The sequence below is a fragment of the Neophocaena asiaeorientalis genome, unplaced genomic scaffold (assembly GCF_003031525.2).
Source record: "Neophocaena asiaeorientalis asiaeorientalis breed wild unplaced genomic scaffold, Neophocaena_asiaeorientalis_V1.1 scaffold177, whole genome shotgun sequence".
Classification (NCBI taxonomy): domain Eukaryota; kingdom Metazoa; phylum Chordata; class Mammalia; order Artiodactyla; family Phocoenidae; genus Neophocaena; species Neophocaena asiaeorientalis.
This window is the reverse complement of record NW_020172779.1, coordinates 15,858,809-15,871,009: the sequence shown is the minus strand read 5'-3', so window position 1 is coordinate 15,871,009 and position 12,201 is coordinate 15,858,809.

Genomic DNA, 12,201 nt, shown 5'->3' with positions numbered 1-12,201 from the left:
AAAATAATAAACATACATTGAGCACCTACTATATGTCAGCTGCCATTCAAGAGCTGTACATGTATTAATTCACTTAATCTTTACAACAATACTAAATACTAAAGAGGACATTAGTATGGTGCTAATTTTATACATTAGGAAACTGAGACTCGGAGAAGTTAAGTAATGAACCCAAAGTCACACAGGGAGGCAGCATCAGAGCCATGATTTGAACACACAAGATCTGGTTTCTGAATCAGGACTTTTCACGCCTGTGCTAAAAAAACAGGAAGTAGGAAGGTAAAATTGAGTGTTCTAGGTAAAAGGAAATAAAGAATGATTGATGTCTTCGGAGAAGTGTCGCATGTGACGGGCCTAGCTTGGGGTGCCTGCCATCTTGTAACTGAGGAAGGAGAGGGTCCCTTATCTGAAAGGCTCCCCAGACTACTTGGAATAAGGGAGAGTCATTTCTCAAAACAAGCCCAACTCTGGATTCCACATAAGATTTAATTTGAAGCAACAAACAAAGAAACAAACACAAAAGAACTCCACTACTAAAAGAAAAAAGAAATTATCACCAGAGACCTCTTATTTGTATGTGAATAAATAAAAAGTTCTAAAAGTTGAAGCTGTCAGTGTTTATTATATTATCATTATTAATTAGGCAGCTTTTGCACATAGAAAAATATTTAAGGTTGATTTTTTAAATGTATTAATATGAAAAAAATTTAGAAATCCATTTTTTGCCTTAGGCCTTTGAATTCAACTTACAATTCTCTTTTAACATAGACTATATTTTAACAGTTACTATCAGGGAGTTGCTTATTCAATGTTTAAAGAAACCTAAATAACTTTAAACAATGGACCCAGATAAAACAACTCAATTCATTAAATCTCCTCCAATACTTATACCGATATGATAAGCAAAAGCCTTCCTTAAGTATTCAGGGACCTCCCTGGTGGCGCAGTGGTTAAGAATCCACCTGCCAATGCAGGGGACATGGGTTCGAGCCCCGGTCCGGGAGATCCCACATGTTGCAGAGCAACTAAGCCCGTGCACCACAACTACTGAGCTTGCACTCTAGAGCCTAAGAGCCACTACTACTGAGCCCGTGTGCCACAACTACTGAAGCCCGCGTGCCTAGAGCCCGCACTTCACAACAAGAGAAGCCATCGCAATGGGAAGCCCGCACACCACAACAAAGAGTAGCCCCTGCTCGCCGCACCTAAAGAAAGCCCACGCACAGCAACGAAGACCCAACACAGCCAAAAATAAATAAATTAATTAATTTTTAAAAAAGCCTTCCTTAAGTATTCAAAACATCTAGTGAAGCAATAAACTTAAAACCAAGTTTAAAGACTCTTAGATTCTTCTAAACAATCAACATGGCAAATTTTCTTTCTTTAAATTTTCCAATAAAAATTTACACTAAATTCAACTGCTGCTTGGTTACATTTTAAAGTGGCGTCATCAAGCTAATCAGTCTCTAATATGTCAAAAATATTTTTTACTACACCACATACTTCAAATACCAAACATGTGCTGATTTTCCCACAAGTATTATTTCTGTGACTTACTTTCCCATCATTCGGTGTATTTCTACGCTTTCCCAGGGTGAAAAAATGTTTAGCACTAGGAGAATAAACAGGTTGTTTTAACATCATAAGTAAGTACCATCCTAAACTTAGGAGCTTATCAGCCAGAGTTTTCGGGCCAGAACCCAGGATCTGAGATGCAAGGACAATTTTTTTCTTCATAACACTTGGCATGTTCAATCTTTTCTGGTTACTATGGCAACAAGCAACTCGAAGTCCATGCTTTGCACATGGGATTAGGTTCTGCACTCCTGGCCCTGGTCAAAATTGAGTGATCTAACCCCTTTTAACCCTGCAGCACAGACTGCTAATTGTCCCCACATAGCCACTTCTTTCAGCATACATTCCCAGGATAAAGACTACATTACCAGCATCCCTTGTAGCTAGGCAGCAGGGAGTGGCCTGGGGGATGAGATGTAAGCAGATATTGGTGTGGGCAATCTGTTGGAGATGTTCTGAAAGGTAAAGGACATGCTCTTATCTCTTTCTAAATGCCTGGAATAAAGATTTGATGGCTGGAGCTGCAGCAGCCAATTTGAAGTAGGAAGTAAGCTTATGGACGGATGGTAGGCGCTCTTGAGGAACAAGATAGATGAAGCCTGCGTCCCTGAAACAATAGAATGCCATATCAGCCTTCCTACCAGGACTTGTAAAAGAGAATTAACTTCTATCTGATTCAGCTACTGTTATTTCAGGTTTTCTGCAGCCCAGCCTCATCCTAACTGCTACAGATACTATCATCTGATTTGCATAGATGAGATTCTGAATCTTTCCTCCATCAACAAGATTTTTCACCAGTCAGCTATTTTACTGCCTGATGGAATTCCACCCTCTCCCATGTCTGGCTATGGACCACAGTCCTAAGGCACCCTAATGACTTAAATAATTTTACCAAATGGGCAGCCCAAATTAGTAGCAGATGTCACGTCTCTTAAAACTGATGCCATAGCTCCCAACACAATCTTAAGGTAGATATAGCTGCCTCCAGAATCATTAAATGCAGATTATTAAGTGCAAGAAGCTAATATTAATTTATATTTTATGAGTTTGCAGTTCAAAATATATGTCAATATCAAAATACTTAGTATATTGAAACACATCAAAATAGCAATAGCTAAACTTACTATACACTTTCTATGTGCATGGTGTATTTAATAGTTATCTTCTTTAACCTTCCCAACAATCCCAGAGGGTTGATCCTATCATTATCCTTATTTTAGACGCAAGCAAGGTGAAGCTAAATGTTTTGCCCAAGTTCATACATGCAGCTCCACCCCATAAACCACTGGGTTATAGAGGTACGCCAGCCCTTGTGCATTCTCTGATTTGTTTTAATTACCAAAAGAGGGGGGGAATTAAAAAGATGTTTGCAGACTTAGTCTCAAGGAAAGTTAACCTATTAAACTATCAAAAATACAGAGAAATAATTTCAGGGCCTCTTTTTTTATTTCTCAATAACATATATTGATGCCATCTTCATTCTTTGAAAACATGGAACACTTATATCCCAAATTTGAATATTTAGGCTTTGTTTCAACTGGGAAAAATAACTCACTCTCCTTTGGGGGAAAAAATAGGCAAACTCAAATTTTGAAGGCCACCACCGTGGGCATGTATTTTAAAAAAGGAAGAAGTACAAGGCTTTCTTCCCTCAGAGAGATGCTGCTGGCTTGGCAGAGCCCAGATCCTGGGCAACGCTTAAACTGTGTGACTTTCTATTCTCATTTATAAAACATCTGCAGGAACGTTGACAAGTGTCGTATGCATTAGAAAGATACTTAAATTAATGATGGTCATCATTTATTGAATACTTAGTAAGTATCTGGCAGTGAGACAGTAAATTTTTATATATAATATTTCTCCTTGAAAGGTCTCTGAGAGGCAAGTACCACACGCCCATTCTGCAGATGGAAACTAGAAGGCTCAGAAAGTGCGAATCATCTGACAAGCAGCTTCAGCACACATATCAGAGTCCAGAGCCCCGCCCTGCACCTCTATGCTCGGCTGCTTCCTTTAGCAAGCTGGGCTACATTTCACCCTTCTCGGTCTGTTCTTTCACTCAATTTCCCAGGGTAAGGCGCTGGTTTTTAAATGTCATAAAACCATGATATAGAACATTTTTGATCCCTAAAGAGCCCCACAATTTCTTTTCAAGAATGACGTGTTAACCTTGGGGTCTTGGACAGCCTTCAAATCCAGGAATTGCCTTCTGCCTGTTTTGATTTTATTCCAAAGTAAAATCATTGAAAAGTATCACAGAACAAAGGTTTATGGTTGCATGGACTCTTAGAGATCGCCTAAGCCAGTGGTTTCAATCCTGGGAAGGGTTTGCCCAAACGGCAACCCAATGGGAAGCACATGTACGACGGTTTAAACCACCTTTGTCGACTCCCTCTCTTACCCCTTCTTGGGTTTCTCTTTTGAAGTACCTTTCATAATGGTAATCGGTCACTGATTGGGTCATATCCCTAATATCCAGCCCAGGGCCCAGCCTACAGCAAACATTCGCGAAACGGATCAGTGCAGACGGAAACCCAACGTGGAACCCCTTAGGTCCCCTAGAGCACAGTTTGAGAACATTGCTTTAAATCGGCCTCCTAATTGTACACATGAGAAAACTGATATCAGAAAAGGAAACTGATGGATCTAGAGACTGTAATACAAAGTGAAGTAAGTCAGAAAGAGAAAAACAAGTATCGTATATTAACGCATATATGTGGAACCTAGAAAAATGGTACAGATGAACCGGTTTGCAGGGCAGAAATAGAGAACAAACGTATGGACATCAAGGGGAGAAAGCGGCAGGGGGTGGTGATGTGATGAACTGGGAGATTGGGATTGACGTGTATACACTGATATGTATAAAATAGATAACTAATAAGAACCTGCTGCATAAAAAAATAAATAAAGGGCTTCCCTGGTGGCGCAGTGGTTGAGAGTCCGCCTGCCGATGCACGGGACACGGGTTCGCGCCCCGGTCCGGGAAGATTCCACATGCCGCGGAGCGGCTGGGCCCGTGAGCCGTGGCCGCTGAGCCTGCGTGTCCGGAGCCTGTGCTCCGCAGCAGGAGGGGCCGCAGCGGTGAGAGGCCCGCGTACCGCAAAACAAATAAATAAATAAAACAAATAAATTCCCACTGATGCTAGCATGTATGGTATCCACAACCAGGTTGAGTTCCTAAAGCTGCCAACCTCCCCCTCCGCAAGGCCAGGTGGACACATTCTGTTTTCCACTCGTGCAATCAGTTGGCCTGGCCGCCATCTTTGTTTCCTCCACAGGTCTGGAAAACATTATCACACGTAGGAAACCTCTTACTAAATTCACCCAAAAGCCATAAGTTATAGCCAACAAAGCCTACCCTTACCAAATATTAAAATCTCTCTGATAAAAAAAGCAGTCCTCCCAAATAAAATGGCCTTAAACATTATTATTGCCTCACAAAGAGACACCTAGGCCATTATCCAAACAAAATAACATATGTTCATACCTGATAGGTCTACCAATATATCATCTTTATTAAATCACAGAGAAACACAAATAAATGCCCTCAATGATCCTATCCCCAGCCTAAAAAAAATGGTTCGGATCATGGGGCACTTCATTAAAAAAAAACAAAAACTGTTACTTATTTTAAAAATCATTATCTTAACTGTGCTTTTCTTTACATGTACCTTTATTACTGCTGTAGTATCTGCTGCCAGTACAGCCAGGCAGCCACCAAACAGTCCAGTTTCATGCCAGCAAAACTCATTGCTGACCGCTCAGGGCATATTACAAAAAAAAAAAAAAAGAAAGAAAGGAAACATAAAATTGTAAAATCCGGTCACAGAAAAGAAAATGTTGGAGGAGGTCATCAAGAGGACATGACCTCGGGTTGACCCCTGAGCTGGACCCAGGCAATTGGAGGCTCCTCCCCGTCCCCTGTCCTTGGGATGAACTCTGCCTGTCATGCCCACAGTGGGAGCTGTTTTCAAGGACGCAGCCTTGAGAGAGCATGTGTGGTTGAGACCCTCTGGATGGTGTATGTCACTGAGCCCCTTTAAGGCCTCTCTGTAAACTCAAGATTCTGACTGGCAAGTGCAGAAATCTACTGGTTTTGTTGCCCAAAACAAACTTCGTAAGTTTCCATACTTATTAAACCTGCCACCTACCAATCTGGTGTGTCTGCCTCTCTCTTTGGTCTCTTCTCGCCTCTACCTATGGGGCTGGTTTCATATTTCACCCAAAAAGCTCCTGAGGTTGCAGACCAACAACCTGTTTGTGATCTCCCTATACCCACTTGTTAGCTTATCACGGTGCTACCCAAATGTGGTGAAATAACCAGCCACCATCAGTCTCCTGCAAATTGTGGGCTCCTTGGGGGCTGGAACTATGTCGTGTCCACCTCCTTGCCCCCAGCACTTGGCACAGTATCTGACACTTAGTAGGTGCTCAATAAATTTGTGTTGGATGAATGAAGGATTGCACCTTTTCTCCAGGACTTTTCCATCTTATTGGAAATGTAGCTTAATACGCAAATAAACTACCAAGCTACAAAGAATAAAAGATTCTAAGAAAGACACAGGATTTCATAAAGGGAAGAGACAAAAGCTACACAGGGGATGACAGTAACGGTTTCGTGTGGGGACAGTGAGACAGCAGGGGTCAGGCTAATGGAGAGCCTTCAAGGGCACCGACTGTCCATTTGCAGAGCCTGGTGGTGGGTTTTCTAGGACTGGTGAGGTGTGAGACCACAGGTATGACAGGCACGGCAGGTCACTCTATTTACCTATTAGTGGGTTTTGTCCCCTTTGTGTTCCTGTTTTCCCCATTTCAAACCAGGCCTTGGATGTTTCTTTGCCTCAAAGACTTTTGCCAAAGGGAAAATTAGAAGTAGGAATTCTTTGAAATCCTGTTTCAATCCATGTACAAAGGAAAAGTGGAGAGGACCATACTTCTGAGAACACCAGGAGGGAAAGTGACAAAAAGGATCTCTGAGGCTGGAGGTCAGCTGGAGGTCTGCAGAGGGGAGCCACCGCTCAAGCGCAGCACCCTAAAGAGGGGTGAGCAGGAAGGTCAAGTGTCCCTGGAATTGTGGGTTGACTAGTGTCCTCTAAAATTCATGTTCCCCTGGGAACCTCAGAATGTGATCTTATTTGGAAATAGGGTCTTTGCCCATGTAATTAATTAAATAAATTAAGATGTGGTTATACTGGATTAGGGTGGGCCCCCTAAATCCTGGTGTCCCTACAAGAGGAAAAGATACATACAGACACACAGACAGACACACACACACACAGACACACACAGACTCATACAGACACACAGACACACACACATAGCCATATGAAGATAGACGCAGAGATCAAAGTGATGCTTCCACAAGCCAAGGAAGGCCAAGGACTGCCAGAAGCCACCAGAGGCTGAGAGGGAGACAGGAGACAGATTCTCTCAGAGCTTCCAAAAGGAACCAATCCTGCTGATGCCCTGGTTTCAAAGTTCTGGCCTCCTGAACTGTGAGAAAATAAAGTTCTGCTGTTTTTGGCCACCCGGTTTGTGGCAGTGTGTACTGGCAGCCCTAGGAAACTAACACATCCAGGAAGCCTGGACCGCATGACAGACGTGTTCGGGAGCCATGGTCCTTTATGGGTTGGGCAGCCTAAACCAGCAGGAGGCTGTGCTGATATAATGAATGCTGCTAAGAAGCAGAGTTCCCTCGCACCAGGCCCTGTGTTAGAACTCTGGACCTTTGCACACCTCAGGGGTTGAAGAGTCCTGTGATGGATATTAGGGAAATCTTTACCAGCCCAGCAACAGGGAGATCTATGTTGATTTCAAGGACACAAAAACGTGTTAATTTAACCAGAGCTTCTGGGCTGAGTCATGTTTGCTATATAGGGTTTACAAAGAGGAAGAGTGGAAGGAAACAAGTGAGAAACATACATTGGGACCATATCAAGGAAGACCTTAATTGTTAGGCTCAGAAGTTTGGATTTACTTCCCAAGGCAATGGGAGCCATTGAAGTTTTAAGGGTTGAAAGCTTGGAAGTGAATTGGGGGAATGACTTTCTTGAAGGGGGACTTCAGGAAAATCACTCTGGCTGTAGTTTTATATAAGTTATCAAGTGTCTGGCTACAAGTAACAGAACCATGACCTAAAGTGGCTTAAACAAAATAACTGTATTGACTCATACAAAAGAAAGACTAGAATGTAGGCTTCAGGTACAGTGTGATCTGGGCTCTGGATATACTTAGCTTCAATTTGGTTTCTGGCAGGGGCATAAGATATCTTCCAGAGAAACTGAAATAAAAATACTTCCTTGTTCATATCCAGCTGGAAATAAAGAGTAGCTTCCCAAGGCATACTTTTAAGAACTTCTTTCCTAGAAGACCCAAGTATATTTCTATCTTGTTGATCCTAACAGGGATTAAATCGACTTATTCCTGAGCCAATTTCTGGCAAAGAGATTAGGGAAGTCATGATTGGACAAGAGTAATGAGCTGCCTTAGCTGTTGGATCTAATATATGTGAGCAGTGTTGTGTATGGCTCTGTTTACTACTGCTGACTCAAATGCCTAGAGATTTTCAAGGTTGGAAGAGGACTGAAGGATCATGGGTCCTACGTTCCCTGTAATGCAAAATCTCCTGTAAAGGTCTCCATCCACGTATTTATTATTGAGGTGGGTACTTGCTGCCTGAGCAGCCCGTTCACAGTTGGACTGTTGACCTATAACGGAATGAGACTTGTCAATCAGATTCCTGTCCTGGAAAAGCTAAACCTTGGAGCGGATGAACAGTTGCCACGATGTAGAGGGGCTGGGGCTACAAGCATACAGAAAACTTTTAGGGCGACCCCAGGACTTAACAGGGAATGCCTATAGGTGAGGAGAGAGCAGAGAGACAAGGAAGGGAGAGAAAGAGAAAGACAGAGAGGGCCACAGAGACAGGCTGTCATTCTCCTTCTGGGTCCCCACTTTTAGTCAGTCTGTACATCCCTACATCACTTTTTTTTTAATCTAAGGAAAGTTGGGCCAGGTCCTCACAGCCTCAAGAACCCAAAGTAAAACACTGCCCAAAACCAAACACCAAGTACCCAGCAGCTCGGAACTCACCTTTGACAAGCAACGCAGCTCTTTCCTTTTCTGCACAATCACCCAGATGGCATCAGAACCCATTAGAATTGTTCCACTCTGATGCACCAAGAAAGGGGATGGGGAAAGGATGAAATCAATTTCCTTAACCATCATTACTGAGAGCTTTGCTGTTGCTCTGAAGACATTGTGGGGCTGGGTGGGGTGATGGTGAGCATTAAATCAACGTCAGGGCTCCCAGGGAACTCATTGTGCAGACACTCCAGTCATGACTGTTACCGGCTGGCCATGTTGGGAGACACAGTGTGGGTGAGAAGGAGGAATGTTCACAGACACACAATCCTGACACATAGCCCCAGATCTGGGCTCCTGGAAACTGGCGAGGGTATCAGAAGTGCTTTCATAAAATGTCATAACTCTAGGAAAGAGGCCTTCTGTGCTACCTGGTAAGAAGTACATTGTAAAAATAAAGGAAGTGGGGCTAGAAAAAGCCTTCCCAGGTTAACCCATCAGAGACTGGGAAAAGATGTGTCTGATGTACATCTTTTTATATGGATAAGCTGATGATTTATGCATGTTTCACCAGAGTTGCTTAATAAGAAATTTCCATCTCACTGTACAGTCATCTAGGGGAACTGCCAAGAACCCAGGGGTGAAACCGAGAGCTGACTTTGATTCTTGGCTGCAAAGCAAAGAGCTGGATGATCTGGGGCCACTTACTTGCCCAATCTGACCTCCCTCCTGCTAGGATATAATAGGATAGTCTTAATGACGGAAGCATTTTCTATTTTGCAAAGTGCTTTTCTGTACATTATACTATTTGATCCTTGCCATAAACAACATTTCTTTATTAATTCATCCAGGAAGTCTTTACTGAGCATCTAGCATGTATGGTATGAGATGAGCACTGCAGTCAGCCGGGAGCAAAACCCAACGCATTCCCTCCCCACGGCAAGCTGAATCAAATCAGAAGGCAAACGCCGCCAATTATAAAATCAGGAAAATCAACAGGGCTCTGTAGGCAGTTGTCCCTGTGAAGACAGCAAGAGGACCACTCTTACATTTGGATACTTGGACCTGGTTGATGTTCCAAGCTAGGCCCCCAGGTGCTGAGTCTGAGAGGTCCATGTCAGAAGGTTCCCATGGCTGGAAGACACTGCCGCTGCAGAGAACAGAAGTTGATGTTCCTAGGAACCCTCTCTGCTCCCCTCGTCCCAAACACTAAAGCATTCTGGGGAATGCCAAGTGCAGTGGATGCCCTGACTCACATCTCAGAAAGAGCAAAGCCCACACGATGCTTCCAGGCAGGCTAGAAGGTTCACCTCCACCCACCTCTAGAACTGAAACAAAAACCAATAGGTTCAGGCAAGAGGTCTCAGGTCACGAAATACCCAAAACTTTTCTTGCAAACTCCCAGAGGGCAGGAAACTTAGCCAGGCAGCAGGGCCCGGGTGCAGCTTGGCAGGGTTCCTGCTCCTTGAAGAACTCTTGCAGATCCGCATGCTTTTTGTTTCGGCTTCCCCCACCCCACCCCCCGCCCTTGCCCTATTCTCTCTATTCCTCTTTTCCTTCCCCTTCTAGTAGGGAGTTTTCTCACTCTCTCCCCTGCCCCTTTTAATCGTTATCTCTTCTGCTCTGAATCTCTCTCTTTTTCTCCTTCAACTCCCAGAAGTCTTCTGCATACCACCACCCCATTCTCTAGGGCAGGCCTCCCCCAGCTGTGGGCAGGGACCTGGTGCCGGAGAAATCCACCATTCACACAACGCACTTTTATTGAGCATTTACTATATGCTAAGTAGAGGTTTTAATGTTGGACATACATGAATTCACTTAATCATCACAGCAACCTTGTGAGATGGACAGTATTAAGCCCATTTGCACAAATGAAGAAACTGAGGCACAGAGCTAGTAGGCTTAGGGATTCTGAAACTAGCCTAATTTTGTTGCAGGAAGGGGGACCCCTTGCAGGGCCCGAGAGTGGGCTCTTAGTCTAACACCCGGAAATGAACTGTCCGAGGAGACACACGTGCTGACAAAGCAAGAGACTTTATTGGGAAGGGGAACCCGGGTGGAGAGCAGGAGGGTGAGGGCACCCAGGAGGACGGCTCTGCTACATGGCTCGCAGTCTCAGGTTTTATGGTGATCGGGTTAGTTTCCGGATTGCCTCTGGCCAATCATTCTGATTCAGGGTCCTTTCTGGTGGCGCGGGCATCGCTCAGCCAAGATGGATTCCAGCGAGGAGGATTCTGGGACGTTGGTAGGCCATGTGGACTGGCATCTCCTTTAGACCTTTCCCGGGTTCCGGTTGTTGGTAGCTTGTTAGTTCTGTGTTCCTTACCAGGACCTCCTGTGACAGAATAACTCATGCAAACTGTTACTGTCTTTGCCTGGCCAGGGCTGGTGCTTTCAGTCAGTGTTTCCCCTAATGATTTCACACATCCAGGGAGTGGCAGGCTTGAACCAAGAAGTTGGGTCCAGCTGGTCCTGGTCTGAAGCACACACTACACATTCCTCTGATGAAGAGCTAACGAGCTCTCTGACTCCACTGCAGAAGGCTGACCTCTCCGACTGGGGCAAGGGAAGCTGAAAGAATTAACTGACCCCGAGGCCAAGCTATGCCTTTTTCCTCTTAGCATTCCTCAGTTAAACAGTGAAAGAGGACAAACCCCAATAAGGGCATAAGAACTGTAAAACCAGATTTTTTGGTAACGCCTCTTAAATCCTGTGTCCTGCACGTAGCCTTAGGACTGGCATTCAGCCATTGAGCAAGACGCCTCCAGCGCCCACACTTCCCTGTAAAGAAGGAAGGGCAAAAACCGCGCAAACCCGACCCCGAAAGGGGGCCCGGTCCTCGAAGCCCCAGCCCCAGGAACCCTTTGGGGTTGGCTCCTGCCTGGGGTCCGGCTGCCCAGAGCTTGACCTGCTCTGGATCACGCTGCAGCCTCCGCATTTGGGAGGAAAAAAACAGCGGCGGGCAGGAGGGCCAGGGCGGGGGCCGGGCCGCGGTGGCGCCTCCGCGGCTCTCATCTGGGCCCCCGCCCGAGCCTCACCGGCTCCCTAGCCCCACTCCTCCCCTCCCTCTCCCTAAATCCCACCGCGAGTCCCGCGCCCTTAGAGGAAGGGGGTGGCTTTGCCCAGCCGCCAGCAGGGGGGATCGGCCCCTTCTCGCTACCATGCACCCGACTCGGGCTCTTCAGAGCCCGTCCTCTCGCAGGGTGCCGTCACCTCCTCCGCGGGGCTGATCCCCCGGCCCCCCTGGCCTCTCTTCCCCAGCCTTCCCACCCTGAAGGCGGCGGCCCCGGCGCGAAGTGTCGCCGAGACGTCCCCGCAGAGCCCCTCTCGGGGCGGCGATCCGGTCCCCGCGCCTGAGCCGACAGCAGTCCACGTGGCTCGGAGCTCTATATTCGGCTCGCAGGCAGCCCAGAGCGTGTGGAAACCCGACCGCGTCCGGGTGTAAGGAGTGACGCGGCGAGAGCGCAGGGCGGCGAGGGGCGGGCGCTGGGCGGAGGAAGGGGAGGGCCGCGCACAGGAGAGGCGCCCGCCCGGCTCCGGCGC